The following is an 11080-nucleotide window of genomic DNA, read 5'->3' as shown; positions in this document are numbered from 1 at the left end:
GGCGGAGTTCTCTCTCTCCCTCTGTGCCACTGTGCTTGGGGAACGCTGTATTTCGGACTGGGAGGTCGGCTCCTCCGGGGCGGCTGGGGCCCCCAGCGAGCTGGCCCCTCTTGACCGGCAGGTGGGCAGGGGCCAGGGGGCTCTCAGGAGTCCAACAGAGCTGGTGGGAGGGCCCCCGCCTCGCCCAGCGCCCAGGAGGTAGAAGAGAGAGGCGGAGTCGCCTTCCCTGTGTGTTTTTCAGGAGCTGGGAGGTGAAGAACAGCTTGGATGTGCGCCTGCGACGTTCCTGGAAATGGAGTCAGTGAAGATTCCGTGTCCTCATTGCGGCAAGGCTGTGCTGTATCCCCCGGAGGTTGAAGGGGCTGGACCGGGCTTCGCGCCGGCTGCTGCGCATGCACATGCTGGGGAAGTCCCGGAGGGCGGGGATTTGATCGATCTTCCCTTGGACCCTGTCCCAGTGGGTGGGGTGCCTGTGCGGCTCCGCACAGAGTGGCCGGTGCTGGCCATTTGGTTTCACATCACCGGTGGGACCCTGCTGGAGACGGTGCCAGACATCCCCTCCTGTGCCGGCTTCACTGGGTGGGGGGGGGGGAGGGCGCTGGGTGTGACGCGGGGGCCGGGCTGGATTCCACTGGTTCCGAGCGGCAGTGTTGCCCCCGCCGCGAGCCCAGGACGGCCCTTGGCAGTGGGGCAGGGCCGTGCCGCGGCTCCACCGGCAGCGCCCCTCCCTGCACCTCGTTCTGCCCCCGTGCTGGGGGAGGGCCGCGCTGGGCTGGCTCTACCCGGTCCCGCCGGTCCCGGTTGGGGACTCTGGGGGTGCCCTGCCCAGACCCGTGGCTGGGGTGGGGGTGCCGCTGCCCTCTCCCACGGCTGCGTCGGCCGCGACAGATACAGGTCCTGCCTTGTTTACTCTTGGCACGGGCAGAGACACGGCCATCAAGAAGCCAATGACCCCCAGGGGCAAAGGGCCCCGGGCTGGTGGGGCTTCTTCAGCTGGTCTATGGACTTTACCCCCCTGCCAGATGATGGTGAGGCAGAGAAATCAGGCGCGATTTTGGGGGGCTGTGAAAGGCAAGGTTGATGAGGTGGTTGGTTGTGATTCCGAGAATAGCTCCCTGGAGGGCGGAGATGAATTCTCTGACACTACTGGTGCTGCGGGGACTGTGATGCTGAGAGCTGTTGCAGTGGCTCCCAGCCAGGTGCCTGCCCCTGTCTCTGGGGAGTCCATGGGACAGAATATAGCAGGTACGGAAGTTCTTCCAGATGGTTATCAGGCGTTCTTTGTGATTCAGGGAGCAATTCAAAGAACCCATCAGCTGTTGTCATGGAAGGCCCTGATGAATCTCCGGGAGAAGGCTGAAAAACATGGGTTAGGGTCAAGTCAAGTCATGCAAGCACTGCAAGTTCTTCTTGGTGATGTACTGTTGCCTTATGACATCCGGAGTCTGGCCCATGTTCTTTTTAAGCCTGTTGAATACGATATTTTTGAATCACAATGGGCGCAGTTGGCATGCCTCATAGTGCAGCAGAATACTGCCTTGGGTCAGCAAGATCCCAGGCATGTGATTGGATCTGATGCTCTGCTGGGTACGGATGGCTTTGCTGATGTTAAAAGGCAGGCTGGCCTTGACCATCTTGTGCTTGATCAATGCAAGGAGATGGGCATGGCAGCATTAGTGCAGACCATAGAAATGGCTGCCCCAAAGGACCCCTTTGCGACTGTTGTCCAGGGGGCTGAGGAATCTTTTCTGCGACTTGCAGATAGGCTGACTGCTTCTGTGGAGAGGCAGGTGCAGGATTGTGAGGCGAGACGGCTCTTGCTCAAACACCTCGCGAGAAGTAACTAATGCCGAATGTAGGAAGATCATTGGGATGCTCCCTGGTGATCCTTCGCTATCCCAAATGGCACAGGCTTGTGTCAAGGTAGGTATCGCTGATGATAAGATGGCTGCTGTGGCTGCTGTTCTGCAGCCAGCCTGGATGTGGCCGTAGGGCGGGTGGCAAAAGCAGGGAAATGCTCAGGCCAGCAGAAAGAGGGGAAAAAAAGTACAGGGGGTGACAACTCCCTTGTTTTTCTGTGCTCAGTGTGAAAAGCTGAATCATGCTGGGAACGTCTGCAAAGCGACAGTTCATGCCAATAGCCAGCGTTTGTCATGCTCGAGAAATGGGAAGCAGATTTTCTGCGATTTGAAAATTGGCTGACTGCTTCTGTGGAGAGGCAGGTGCAGGATTGCGAGGTGAGATGTATTGTGCTCAAAAACCTCGAGACGGTCTAACTGTAATGCCATGTGTCAAAGGATCATTGGGATGCTTCCTGGTGATCCCTTCCTGCCGCAGATGGCACAGGCTTGTGTAGAGGCAGGTGTCACTGCTGAGAAGCCTCCTACCGTGGCTGCCGTTCTGCTGCCTTACTTGGGTGAAGCCACAGGGTGGGCAGCAGCAACAGGGGACTGCTCAGGCCAGCAAGAAGCAGAAAAAAAAGCACAGGGGATCTCGACTTCCTTGTTTCTCTGTGCCCAGTGTGGTAGGCCAAATTATGGGGCGAATATGTGCAAGGCAAAGGTCCATGCCAATGGTCAGCCTCTGCTGGGCTCGGGAAAAGGGAAGTTGAGCGCAACTAAGAGACACACACAAGCCTCTCTTCACACCCTGGAGCCAATGGAGGTTTGCTTGGCCAGCTCATAGCCAGCACCTCAAACTCAGCAGGCCTAGATGTCTGCACAGCGGACACAGTTGTCTTAGACTCTTGCAGGATATACAGGGTTCCTTTGGATGCTTTTGATCCGGTGGGTCAGGGTATGAGTGCTCTTCTTGTGGGGAGATCTAGTACCACTGCTCAGGGCATAGTTGTGCACCTGGGAGTCATCGACTCGGATTTCACGGGGTGGATTTACGCCATGGTTTCCACTCTCATACCCCCGTCACTACCCCTGTGGGAACTAGACTTGCTCAACTTGTACCTTTTAAGTCTTGTGTTCGCAGAGCTAAGAACTGGCTGCGAGGGGATGGCAGCTTTGGGTCCACTGGGACACCTCAGGTTCACTGGACTGCTGTCCTGATGGCCAAGGATTGTCCTGAACAGGTCTGCACCCTGACCATCCCTGGTGAGACGCCGGCAGATGTTAGCCTCCGCAGGCTTCTTGACACTGGCGCGGACATCACGATTGTCAGGTTTGCCAACTGGCCCCTGGAGCAGCCCTTGGAACCGGTGCAGACATCAGTCGCAAGGTTGGCAGGAGCAGCACAATGCTATGTGAGCCAGAGGCCCATGTTCATCACAAACCCAGAGGGAGACACGGCCATGGTTTGGCCGTACATTATGAAGGACTCACGGATAACTCTCTGGGGGAGGGATGTTCTGGCTGCATGGGGAGTGCGTATCGAGACGGATTTTTGATGGGGGCCACTGTGCTGGAGGGTGCAGACTGTCCAAAGCCTCTTATACGGTGGCCGGTGTATAAACCCGTTTGGGAGAACCAGTTACCCCTCCCTCATGATAAACTAACCGCCCTGCATGATTTGGTGCAAGAACAGTTGGACCAGGGTCATCTGGAGCCTTCTACCAGTCCCTGGAACTCTCCTGTTTTCTGTATCAAGAAGTCTGGGAAGTGGAGGTTGCTGCAAGACCTCCATAAAGTTAACACTGTGATGGAAAGCATGGGGAAGTTGTAGGTTAGTATGCTGTTACCCACCATGCTTCCCACTGGTTGGCCAGTCCTCATCATGGATCTGAAGGATTGCTTCTTTACAATTCCTTTGCATCCCCATGACAGACTGAAATTTGCCTTCTCGGTGCCAGCTGTCAACAATGCTAAGCTCGCACAGAGATATCAATGGAGGGTTTTGCCACAGGGCATGCGAAATTCACCTGCCATTTGTCAATGGTATGTGGCTCAAGCCCAGTCTGGAGTTCGCCAGCAGTTTCCTGATGCTCATCTTTATCATTATATGGATGACATATTGGTGGCTCTGCCCACCCAGGAATAACTGCTGAGGATACAGCCTCAGCTGATCAGTGCCCTGCATTCTCATGGGCTGCAGGTAGCTCCAGAAAAGGTTCAGCGCCAACCTCCTTGGAAGTATTTGGGGATCAAAATTTTGGAACGAACAGTCCAACATCAAGAGGTGCAATTTTTGCATTTGGTGAAGACACTGAATGATGTCCAAAAGTTGGTGGGTGTCGTTACTTGGTTGCATCCCTATTTGGGACTGACCACGTCACAGCTGTCTCCCTTGTTTGATCTGTTGAAGGGAGACTCTGATTTGAAGTAACCTTGGACGCTGACCCCAGAGGCACAACAGGTGCCAGAGGAGGTTCAGCAAACAGTTTCTGCTTGTCAGGTTTATCGCATTGATCCTTCCATCGATGTTGCTGTTTTCATTACCACTCCAGATTTGCATCCCACAGGTATCAGTGGCCAATGGAATGATGAGTGGTCCGATCCCTTGGATGTCCTGGAATGGGTCTTCCTGCCCCATCAGCTGCAGAAGACGACAACTGCATTATTTGAGCTGATAGCTCGCTTGATAGTCAAATGCCGGCAAGGGTGTTTGCAATTGATGGGTGGGGATACCACAAAGATTGTGCTCCCGGTACCGCAGGAGGACTTTGACTGAGGGTTTGCGAACAATATTTTCATGCAAAGTGCTCTGGAAAACTTTTCTGGGCAGATCACTTATCATTTAACCAGCCACCAGCTATTGCAAGTGGCAAAATTCACTGAAATATCTTTGCCACCCAAAAACAGTCAGGAGCCTGTGCAAGGACCCATTGACTTAACTGATAGTTCGGGGAGGACTGGGAAGGCTGTTGCTACCTGGAGCGACCGATCTGAGTGGCAGGTTTTGGAAGATCAGGAGGATGGGTCAGCCCAATTGGTGGAATTTCAGGCTGTTGTCATGGCGTTTCAGAAATTTTCCCAGGAACTTTTCAATTTGGTCACGGATTCTGCCTATGTGACTGACATAGCCCAGCAGTTGGGTCACTCAGTTTTGCAGGAAGTCAGCAATCCTGCCTTGTTTCATTTACTGAAGACCCTGTGGAGTGCCATTCAGGCCTGGGTGCATCCATACTATGTTCTGCATGTGAGGAGTCATACCAGTTTGCCAGGGTTCATTGCAGAAGGTAACACGAGGGCTGACAAGTTGGCTAAGTCTGTGTGGGTTGCACCTCAGCCTGACACGCTTGAGCAGGCCAAGGCCTCACATGGGTTTTTCCACCAGAACGCACATACTTTGCAGAAGCAGTTCCAGCTGACATCAGCTGAAGCCCATGACATTGTCGAGTCTTGTGATGACTGTCATGCGCTTGCTGTGCCTTTGCCAGCAGGGGTAAACCCCAGAGGTCGTAGGGCCTTGGAGCTTTGGCAGACGGATGTCACACAAATTGCCAAGTTCGGTCAGCTCTGGTATGTGCACGTCAGTGTGGACACTTTCTCCTCTGCAATGTGGGCTTCTGCTCACACAGGAGAAAAGACACGTGATGTCATTGCCCACTGGAGGCAGGCCTTTGTCGTTTTAGGCATATCTTCTGCTGTGAAGACCAATAATGATCCTGCTTATACCTCTCAGAAGGTGCGGCAGTTCCTGCAGTTGTGGGCTGTGTCACACAAATTTGGTATCCCTCATTCTCCGACAGGTCAGGCTATTGTGGAATGTGCTCATGGTACGCTAAAACGAGCTCAAAAGCAAAAACGGGGAATGCAGGGTGAGACCCCCCACAGTCGGTTGGAAAAACCTTTATATACCCTCAATCACCTCACAGTGCCGCAGAACTCCAATAATCCGGTCATGTTGAACCATCACCTTTCCTTGCGGGCTTTGGATGAGATGCATCAACCTTGAGCGAAGGTTCGAATGAGGAATTTAGTCACCAAACAGTGGGAAGGTCCCTATGACCTTATCACTTCAGGGCGTGGGTATGCGTGTGTATCCACAGATACTGGGGTACGCTGGGTACCTTTCCCATGAAAGTAACATAAACATAAGTTGTTTATCACATTCCTTCTAAGAAACGTCTTTTGATGGACATTTCTCATGACCAGTGTGCTTGGGATGGTGGCAACTTGATTATCCAATCCCTGGTCATTGTCGAGAATCTATAAATACTGGAGTCAGAGAATAAAGGGATGGGTTTTTGTTCTGACACTGAGAGGTGTTTGTGTGAATCATTTTGTGTCCTCTAGCGACATTTGTGGTTGTCGTTGCATACCCAGAGAGCTTCTTACTCTACTGGAGTAACTTTATTATGCTTGTATCCCAAATCACCTGTTCTGTTTGTTACATATTAAGTTCTGCACCTTTAAGACTTGTTCCGAAAGTGAAGGGGGGGGGGAAGAAGAAGTGCGCAGTTTGTTTTCAGAAACAGCACTCACTCCCCTGCATGCTTCTCCAGACTGTGTTGTCTGCAGCATGGACAGACAGTGGGACAGAGCTCCTTTGATTTTAGTTCGTTTTTAGCTAGCTGAGGCAGAGAAGTTCCCTGGACTGTTTCTTTCCTTTTTCCTTGGATCTGTTCAAACCTGCTCTGGACTGAAAACCCAGACAAACCCTGGGAGCTTATGCCTGTGGCCCACCAGCGTCTGGGCCTCGGCACTTTCCAGCACCGGAGGGACTGATAAGAACCTGAGTGAGCAGAACTACAGCCCATGAAAAAGACTCTTTTGGATTTGCCATCTCTTCAAACAGGGAGTGTCGAGATGAAAAATAAGGGATGGGACCACCATGCTATTTAAGATGATTTATTGTTCAAGTATGCCAGATAAAGTATCAGTCTCAAAGGCGTGAGATTTGGAGAGAAGCAACAAGTCAGCCGTAGCTCAAGGTAGTCATGGGTTTCTTCTTCACATCGCAATATATAACATTTTTGGTCCAATAGACAGTTAACATGAAACTTGTTTCTATATAATAACCTATCACCTTTGCCTAATTCTACCGCACTGCATCTGTCCTTCAGCCAATAAACTGATAGGTCACATACCCACACACACCTCTATTATAGCTTCTAGATCATTAGCCTAACCTATAAGTCACATTATTACAGCTTAAACCACTCACTATTTTACCTAATATTTCTTACTCAAGGCATATTCTTACTTAGAATTAAAGGAACATAAGTTTATAATTTTTCTACTTAATGTTAGTGTACCTTTATGATTACATTAACTCAAGCTCTTTCTAAGGCTGCAGATTGAACCCTTCAGCATCTGTGGAAGTTTTGATTTTTCCATTTCCCACAAATGAGAGGTTTTATTGTTTAATATTATTCAATTTCTGTTAAATAAACAGTTTTTTCCACTTTTCTCCAAGGAAATCTTTTCCCGAACCAGTTGGGGGAGGGGCCACTTGAATTTGCTTTCTGGACGGACTCCATTCAGATGTTGTCTCACAAATTTGCCCTAAACCAGGACATTGACATAGCTGCTTCCATCAGTGAACTAGTTTTCTGCATTTTCTAGTGGAGAGTCCTTTAGGTCTGGGCAGCTGGCGTAAACTGCCTCCATGGTTTCAATGCAGTCATGCTGTACGGGCTCCTCAGTAACTTTGCCTTGGAGGTAAGCTTCTGGATTCAAGATGTTAGTTACTTGGACACTCACATCTTCCAATTCTGCTAGGACAGATTGATATTTGAAAAAGCAAGATGGAGTTAACCAATGATTTCTTTTTTTGTGTGACCACTACTGACACTGTATGAGAAACAAAAACAGTTGTCTGTTGGCTCACTGTGAACTTGCGGATTTCTTCTATGTTCAGGATCACAGCTGCCACTGCACGCAGACAAGGAAGCCATTCTGGACTGATCACATCCAGCTGCTTGGAGAAGTAAGCCACTGGCCTTTCCTATGGCCCCAGTTTCTGTGCTATAAGTCCCAATGCCCATCCTTGTCCCTCGTGTGAAAACAACAGAAAAGGTTTAGTGACATCTGGTACACCCAATGCTGGGGCTCACATTAACTCATGTTTCAGAGTTACATATGCATTATTAGTCTCTGGTGTCCAGCATAGGTGGGTCACCTCAGTTTCTTTTAGGAGCTGGTACAAGTGTTTCACAATTAGTCCATAGTTGTAGATCTGTGACTTACACAGTCTTGTCATTCCCTGAAAAGTTCTCAGTTCTTTGGTTGTAGGTGGCTGGCTCATTTGACAAATTTTCTTTTCCCTGTTATTTCCCAAGGCTCTTTCTCTTCTTTCCAGTTCATATCCCATATATGTAACTTTCTGGAAGACTAGCTGAGCCTTTTCAGTGGGACCCTAAAGCCACTCAGTCACAGAAAATTTAAGACTTACAGTCCAGTCCTTGCAGTCTTCACAGGTTTTTGTTGCTATTAGTAGGTCAACAATGTACTGCAGAAGTGTACCTTCCCCAAGTGGCAGCATCCAGGCTTCCAGTTCTTTAACTAATTCATGTCCATATATTGTGGGGTGTCATGGAGTTACTTTACCTTTAAGAAAGTTTAAGTTGCTGGGAACTGCCTGGAGTCTTCTCCTGACCAATTATCGGTCATTGCTGAGAATTGACAGCAGTTTAGGCCATTGAAAAGTGGGATCAACTTGTGAACCCTACCTTAAAGTGTAAAACCAGAGCTCTCTTGGTTCTCTTTGTTTCCTGGCTGGGAAGGGTGGCAGAGCTCCAGGCCTCCTGTTCCCTGCCCAGGCCATGCGGCCGGGCGGGGACTGGGCTGGGCCCAGCGTCTCCCGGCCGGGAGATGCGGGCCCTGCGGAAGGTTTTCTCCGGGCTCCGGCCGGGCCGGGCCGAGCCGATCTCTGGCTCGGCTGCAGGTTTTTTTTTTGCTGTAACTAAATTCAGAAAAGAAACTGCTGAGTGAAGAAGGAGAGAGGCTCTGGACCTGCAGCGGGCTGGGCGTGGCGCCTACACTCTCCAGAGCAGCCATGAGGAACTTTCCATCGCAGACGGCTCCAGCTCCTGCACCGGCCGAGGCCACAGAACTACCTACAACAGCCTGGGCAAGATTTTAACTCTTTCATTTCCCAGATGAGACGTGCGGATTAATCTTTTTATCCAGACAGAGAAAAAGAGATTGATCAACTTGAAAAGAGACTTTCTAAACTACCAGTGACAGGAAAGAAAAGAAGCTTCAGAAAAGGTAGAGAATTAAGAAGATGCTTTAATTAAGCTGAAATATCTTTCTGTTAAAACTATGGAAATGGACAATAAGGTCTTGAAAACACTCCTTTAATTCATGACAGTAAATAGGGAGGAATAGAGTGTTCAAAGTGTAAATTTTGAGTAAAAAAGTAGAGTAATTATGGTACAGTGAAGTGCTGGAAGATTTGAAGCCTTGAGAGGCAATGAGAAAACTGTTTTCTGGTGATGCTCACAGAAACAGATGAAGAAGACTTTTTGCCTTTGAATAACTTATCCTTAAAAATCCCATCCCTAGACTCATGGCCCATACACATTTGAGAGTGATGTGAAAATGGGAGGAGTGGGCTCTAATAACAGCAGCTCTGGGCAGCTAACATTAGAGCAATGGAAAACTATAAGAAAAATAGTTTTTCTTGTGAGAAACTCCATAAATTAACAGGAAGAAACTTCTGTTTCTCTATAAAGACTGGTGAAAAGACTGTAGCAAGAATTGTGACTGTTTTAACCATCAAAGTTCCAAAGTTTTTGTCTCTTTTGTCATGTGAACAAGGGAATAGTGGGTAGACAGGGGATGAAAAGGTTTTTCTGGAAGTTTATTCTGGTGTTCTTATTGTAGTTTGTCAATAAACTTTTCTTTTTTTTTCCTTTTAAGTTTTATGCCTGTTTTGCTCTTGTTCTAATCCATATCTCACAGCAAGAAATAAGTAATTTTCTTAGTTATTGGTTTAAAACCACGACATGGGGCTATTTTTGAATTCTTGTGGCAATACAGTCCATGTGAGTTGTTTTTTTCTCCCTGTTTTGGGGCTTTCTCATTCAAAGGCAAAAATTTCCTGACTGCTTTCTGTTGCTAGAGGACATGACATATTGGGTGTGAGTCCAAGTCATAACACGGTATCTCGTTCTCCATGCGGCTGAAGAGCCTTTTATTGCAAGGTTTTCTAACCTTATATAGCTTTTCCAACCAGGTTACCCTGATTGGTAGAAGGAACAACACCCCCTTTGGTCCCATTGGTGGGACCAGAGAAAACACACCAAGGACATCTGCTCAGTATTGTTTTGAGAAATATTATCTCTTTACAATAACACAATTCTGGAGAGAAACTGTTCCCAGGAACTGTTCCCTGGGAACAGATGAGCCCCTGACAGCCCAAAATTTCTCTCAGACTCAGAAATCCTGTCCACACCTTTCAGCTAATGGCAGACAAAAGAAAGCATCTTTTAGATCTAAAACTGAAAACCACACCCAGTCACTCTGTAATTTTGTAAGTCAATCAGCTGAGTTTTAAGAGGATTCCCAGCTCTTGTAGTATAATTGATTAATTTTGCACCCTGGAAGAAATGTGAATGGATTTGTCAAGGATGTGTGCTTTCTTCTTGACTGCATTCACATATAGTTAGAATGCTGCACATAGGGGACATTTCTACTCCACTGGATAATTGTATACATTATGAAGGATTAGTTTTTATGATGCAAAATTAACACACAAAAAATGATCATACAAAATGTTCTCATGCAAACATATCCTTACATCAGGGCTATGCTCTGTTTTCCAGGAGCCAGATTATAGAACTGCTGTAATTTAATCTTGACACAAACCAGAAACTGTGGCTTTATTATTAGTGGAATTAAAAATTAAATTAATTTCCTTTCAGACTTAATTTTATTATCCCAAGTAGCTTCTTCTTTTGGATTTTAGAGGGTAAATTGCCTTTATCACATTCTGTACCCACAACCAAGGAGCATGTGTATTGCAGAATGTGCAAAAGTCACTATACTGATTGGCATAAATAGGAGAACTGAGACAAAGTTAAAATACTCTCCTAAAACATATGGCATGAAATTCAACACTAAAGTGTATCTTTATTGAAGGCCTTCAGGGACAGTTATAGAAAGATATCTACAAAAGCTCATCCCCCCACAGAGGTGCATATAGTTTTATAGTTTTAGTAAATTATCATAACTGACAAAAA

General features: G+C 48.1%; 1 long non-coding RNA gene across 1 annotated transcript; it reads left to right on the top strand.

The window, feature by feature from the left end:
• The first annotated feature begins 698 nt into the window (after window positions 1-698).
• On the top strand, window positions 699-7301 carry LOC148183266 (uncharacterized). Its single transcript, XR_015773609.1, has 2 exons — window positions 699-1923; window positions 2086-7301. It is a non-coding gene; the product is annotated as an uncharacterized LOC148183266 (long non-coding RNA).
• Window positions 7302-11080: the final 3779 nt, after the last annotated feature.

The sequence above is a fragment of the Pseudopodoces humilis genome, chromosome 12, assembly GCF_049639895.1.
Source record: "Pseudopodoces humilis isolate 2021_Gansu_Grassland_sample_001 chromosome 12, ASM4963989v1, whole genome shotgun sequence".
Lineage (NCBI taxonomy): Eukaryota > Metazoa > Chordata > Aves > Passeriformes > Paridae > Pseudopodoces > Pseudopodoces humilis.
Note: the sequence above shows the minus strand (reverse complement) of the source record. Positions and strands in the feature narration are given on the sequence as shown.